A 6,191-nucleotide genomic window follows, 5' to 3' on the forward strand; every position below is an offset into this window, starting at 1 on the left:
AATGGATCTCTGTGCCAGGATAACTTCAGATCTCCATTCATATTACTCAGCCTTGATTTAGTCTTGGTTTTGCCAATGACAAATTTTTGCCCTGACTGGGGAAATGGGAGTGGACAAAGCTGGAGAGGCTGTGGCTGAGAGCTTGTCTGAGGGCAGCTCCATTCCTGTGGATGGGAATTGGGCTGGCATCACTGGGACATCCACAAGTGACACCCTACACCTTTCTAGGCCACCTCATTGCTGAATAATTCTGTTAATTTTTTGTTATCTAACCTTATTTCCCTCCCTGCAGTTTAAGTAGATCATTAGGTTAATATTGGCTAATGGAATTTTGCAAAAATTGGGTTGGTTGGTTTTTTTTGTTGTTTTTTTTTTTTTTTTGCCTGGCTAAAAATGCCATGAAACCTCCTTGGGAGAAACTTCAGTCAGGAAAAAAAAATAAAAAAGCAACACTTGAGTGCTTGTGCAGTTTCAGTTCAGATGTAATATAGCATAGAATAATATAGTATAATGAAGTAATTAATTAGCCTTCTGATACCATGGAGTCCTCATCATTTCTCCCTGCCACAGGGGTCACCTTGAATCTGATATCTTGGGTGCAGCCCTGGCTGGGCTCCTGCACTGCCCAGGGTGAGTACTTTGAGGCCTTTTAACAAATCCCCACTTTACTCCTTTAACTCTGTCCAGAAGCTGTTCTAGGTGACCTCTCAAGACACCAGGAGGGCAAAGAGAACCTGAGTCAGGTTCATCATCATCATCTTCCTCCCTCATGCTTCACCCTGAACCTTCACTCCCAACACCCCACTGGAGATTATCAGGGGTTGATGGACAGCCTCTGGAAATTCTGTATTTAACACAAGCTCCTGCTGTGTCCCAGAAGTTGCCCTGGGAGCCCTCTCCATCTCCCACATCCTAAAAAAGCCCATTTGTGAGAGCAGGAGCTGAGTGAACTTGGCCACAGCTCCCAGCCAGTGCAGGAGAGCATTGCCAGACGGGGAGAAAAGTGCATCTGATTCTCCTGCTAAGGCATCCAAGGAGGGCCACAAAATTATAGCTCCAACTATAAACAGAATGAGTACATTTTGTTCATTTTCCTGTTCTCTGCCTAATCGATGCAATATGAAGAGCTGCTATCAGTGCAGAGTTATACAATCAGATGGCAGCAATAAAAGGAACGTTAGCAAGTCTGGGCTATCATGGGAGGTTGACTGCAGGAAGCAGTTATAAAACAAGGCCCTTTAGATCTGTTTAGATGAGAAATCAGATTCGTGACAGAGTCGTTCTGATGTCTGCCTGCCCACAGAACCCTCAGCTAATGGACATCTGCATGGAGATTTACAGGGGCTGCCTGGCCCAGGAGCAGTGCTGAGGGTTGTGGGTGCACAGGCAGGGCTCTTTGTGCACCCTAAAAAGGATGTGTCTTACATCCAGCAATAAAACCTCCATATATCCACGGGTTCCTGTTATCTGCACAATACACCGTGTGCAGAACTGGATAATTGTTGTCTGGTTTATTGTTTCCTTGCTCTCTGAGACTCCTGGAAGGTTTTATTGTGGCTTTAGCACAAATCAGAGTGCAAACTCACAGACTTGCAAGTCTGTGGCGTGAGGAACACAGCAGGAACGCTGTAGAGGGATAAAGCACAAGCTGGGCACCTCCAGCAGCCTTCAGCAAGGAGCCTTTGCTGGAAAGTCTTTTGTTCCTTGGTAGCTGAAAAGTTCCTGCTTCTCTGATGCTCCTCAGACTGGTTTTCTTCTCTTCCAGCCACCTCTGCTCTGGTATCTGCACAATGCACTGGGAAAACCCAGGGACTATCAAAACTGAGAGCTGTAAGGCTTTAAAAACAAACAGACATTTCACCTGTCTCCAATCAGCCCCTTCTCAGGGCTTGGCTTTGATTTCCCCAGTGCAGAAAAGAAACGGAGAGGATTTTAATTTCCTTGGCTCCCCAGAGCAGCATGAATGAGGCTGCAGCCTCGCACTGGCCTTGTGTTATTAATGGGCTCCATGCTTGCAAATGTCTCATTCAATATATTTGCTCCAAGTGCTTCCAAAGAAAGGGGGGAGAGAAAGAAGAAAGCAATCCTCAGGTTTCTGGGCCTAATGTATGTGACCTGACAGCATGAATACATTAGATCTTCCCCAGAACCACACCATTCCAGACTGTGGGCTGGATCTCCAGCCTTTTTATCTTCATCTCAGCTCTAATCAATGTGCTGGCAACGAGCCCTATTTTCCTGCCAGTCTGGCTCAGGCTTTGTCTCCCTCTGACAGGGTATGACATTCCTGCTTCCAGAGTGCCTGTGAGCCGGGAATGGGGCTGAGCTCCCCATTCAGGCATCCCCAGCATCTTTCCAGATTGCTTTTTCCTGGCTCCCCCAGCCCTCTGCAGGCACCAGGAGCTGTGGCTCTGCTGAGGGCTCTGAGGATCTCATCCATCATTCCCCAGCCCTAAAGAAGGGCCTGAAATCAAACCCCAGGCCCACGAGCTCTCCGTTGTCTTCTTAAACTCCAGGCAGGTGGTGGCATTTCCCCACTCCGTGTCTGGTTTTCCCTTCCCAAGCTCTGGTTATCTGCAAGCCTTCAGATCCCAAAAGGAAGAGCTGGTTTATATTATGGGCCTGGACAGTGTCTAACCCAGGAGGGCCCCACTTTGATTAGGGTCCCTTGTGACCACCGTAATACAAGCACTGCTAATAAAATGCATTTGAAGCAGAAAGAAAAGGCAGTGGTGCTCCTTTTCCAGTCAGTGGGAAGGGAAGGCCTGGGAGAGGTGGGATTTTCAGCCAGAGGTGAAGTGGCCCGACCTGACCCATCCCACTTGAGCTGTCCTTGCAGTGCAGGTCCAGCTTAGCAAGAGCTGTGCTCATCTGTGCAAAGCCTTCTGTGCACAAATCCAAATGTGCCACATATTTGCCTGCCCAAAGCTGGACCTGCTTCTGTTAACAGCAATTAATCACTTTACAGCCAGTCTTTTATTATGATGAAGGCAGCAGATGTGTTTCCATTAATAGGTTCCCGGGTGAGCCTTATCCAGCATCACTGATACTTTAATGAAGGAGATTATGTGGCCTAAACAGACTTTTCATTTGCAGCATCCTCCCATTTCTATCTGCACTTCCCAGTGAGCAAACAAACCCGAGTGGGAATCTTGTTTCGGGCTCAGTTTCAGCACAGAAGATAAACTTGCTGCCAAATAATGAAATGTGTCCCCTGGTTTAATGTGATTTGTAAGAGCTCAAACCTTGCCCTGCTCTGTTTGCAGGGCTCTGAAACCAAACATCAAGCACAGATATGTCTGCACCCTGCTGTGGGGACTCCGAGCTCTCTGCTGCCCCAATTAACCCCAAAATCTGAGCCAGGAGAGGGCAGGCACTCTGCTCCCAGGGATGTGTCTGCCTCCACAATATGGGAATTTTTCAAGCGTGCTGGTTGCCATTAAAAACTCATCACGTCCGACAGAGGCTCAGACCTAGGAACTCTTTGGGTGCTTATTAAATAGTCCCTAATTAATGACAGCAATCATGAGGGTCACCCACCAGTGCCATGGGAGGTTTCTCAAGCCAAGAGGATGTTTTATGTTTTCCAGTGTTTTTTCTGTGCAAGGTCAGATTCTGCAATTGCTTTTGCTCCACTAAACCATTTCTAGAACCAGATCCCTTCACCCCACATGGCTTCTTCATGCATTTGCTGCTCAGCATTCCCTGTAACCTATTGAATTTTCATCTTTAACTTGGATACTAGAAGCAGAAATAAAGAGGCTACACTGCTCCTTAGTGAAGAGAGGAGGCAGTCCCTTGTGCAACACAGAGAGAAGAAATCCTGTGCATGTCAAACAAGTGCTCTGGGATTCCTAAGGAGCACCTCCATTGTATAAATGTATCCTTTTAAGATCCAGAAGGACCGTCAGATAAATTCTATAGATCTGCCTTCCCCTGCCCTGTGTAATAAAGGATGTTAAAGCATGTCGTGGCTGCAGGAGGGAGCTCAGCCCCTCAGGGTGGAGGATTTATCTGCTGGACAGTGACAAAGCGGCCTCGGTCCCCAAGGCAAGGCGGGAGTGCAGCCACAGTGAAATCCCAGGGGATTGTTCTTCATCTCAGCAGCAGCTTTTGGGTCCCTGCACCAAATGCTCCAGGTCTGACAGAATGGAAAAAGGATGAACTTTCCTTCACACCCACATCCAAACAACTGTACCATGAAAAAGCAGAGATAACGAGGCGACGACTTCCCCCAGCCTTGTCTCTTTAAACCAAACCAAAACAAAGCGCTGCCTTTTTAATTTGAGCCCAATTAATTTGAATAAAGTGAGGAAATCACATCTGGGCTGTGGCTGCTCCAGAGCTCCTAACCACAGCCTGCGTGAGGTTATGTCAAGGACTTGCTTGTCAGCTGTGCTTTAACTCACATATGGGACCGGGGAGGAAAGAAAACCCAAGAGTTTTTACTTTCTGCAGTAAAAGCCAAACTAACATAAAATGAGATTAATGGCAACAGCAGTGACTGCTTTCATTTCCCAGTGAACTGTCTCAATAGTACCAGTAATCAAGATCAGGTTGGCTTTCATTATTTTTTTTTCTTTCTTTTTTTTGGGGGGGGGAATAAAAAACAACTTTTCATCAGAGAAAAGAAAAAGAGATACTTAAAATACATAGACACATCTGTTCTCCCATATTAACAACATTACGTCTTTCTCCATGTGATGCATAATGAATCATCTCAGTGTGTTTTGCTTTATAGTTTTGTACAAATCCAATTCCTTGTGACTTTTACTGTAATAATAATATTTTCCAATTCAACAGTACCTTTCGTTTTGAGTTTCTCAGCACTAATGAGAAGAGAAGTGTGCTGAGCCCATTGAAACAGCTTGAAAAAGGGAGGCACAGCTGTAATTACCAGAAATTGAATTTGTCTCCTAATGGGGAGAAGAGAAAAGCACTTCCAGCTCTTTTTCTTAAGCAGACATATAATTTTCACTGCACCCTGCTCAAAGGAGCCGGTGTTGTCAACTCCCTGTGAAATGCTTGGAAACACAAGGCTTGGAGCACCTTGAAATTTGATTTTTTTGTTACTTCTTAAGATTTAAATTACATGGACCATCCGTTTTGGACAGATCATACTTCTCATTCAAGCCACTGCTGGGTCTGTGTGATGAGCATGGAGCAGAGGTTCTGCTTCCATCCATCCATGGAACCATCCATGGAACTATCCATCCATCCATCCATCCATCCATCCATCCATCCATCCATCCATCCATCCATCCCTCCATCATCCATCCCTCCATCCAGCCATCCAGCCATCCAGCCAGCCCTCCATCCAGCCATCCCGCCAGCCATCCATCCATCCATCAGCCATCCAGCCATCCAGCCATCACCTCCAGCCAGCCATCCATCCATCCACCTCCAGCCCTCACATCCATCCATCCATCCATCCATCCATCCATCCATCCATCCATCCATCCCTCCATCCCTCATCCATCCCTCCATCCATCCATCCATCCATCCATCCATCCATCCATCCATCCATCCATCCATCCATCCATCATCCATCCATCCATCCCTCATCCATCCATCCATCCATCCCTCCATCCATCCTTTGTGGAGGTGGTGTTGAGGCACAGAGGCACAGAAATGAAAACCCAGCATCCTCTCCCTGCCCTGCTGCTCTTTGGATGCCCTCAGGCCCCACCTTTTCCTTCATGGCCTCACTCAGAACAGCTCTGGGTTTTCCTGATGTTCCTCATGGACCAAAATTAGATCCATGTTTCTTTTCCTTCCCCACGGCCACATGGGAAAGGTGATCTGAGATCATTTTCCCCAGCAAATTCGTTAAACTGAGCCATTCCCCAGTTCAGACATGCAGGGTTAGAGGGGATTGATGCTCCTAAGGAGGTTCCAAACCATATCTGAACCCTTCCAGCCCGTGGCAAACCTCAAATCTTGGGCACCTCTGGGGTTTATAGGAATTGTTAACCTCATTGGGCAGCAGCAATTAACATTTCCTTGAAGGACAGAGATCCTGAGACATCAGACGATGTCTCTGAAATGCTGCTTGAGGACAAAACTCTTTTTTTTGTGTTTGCTACCAAAATCCAACAGGAGCAAAGGAATGTTTTCCACAGCAAGGAATGGGAATGATGGCTCTTTTTTAAAATTTAAAAAAACCAAAAGAAAGAAGAAAGAGCAAAAAT

This window comes from Serinus canaria, chromosome 18, assembly GCF_022539315.1.
Source record: "Serinus canaria isolate serCan28SL12 chromosome 18, serCan2020, whole genome shotgun sequence".
NCBI classification, from domain to species: Eukaryota; Metazoa; Chordata; class Aves; order Passeriformes; family Fringillidae; genus Serinus; species Serinus canaria.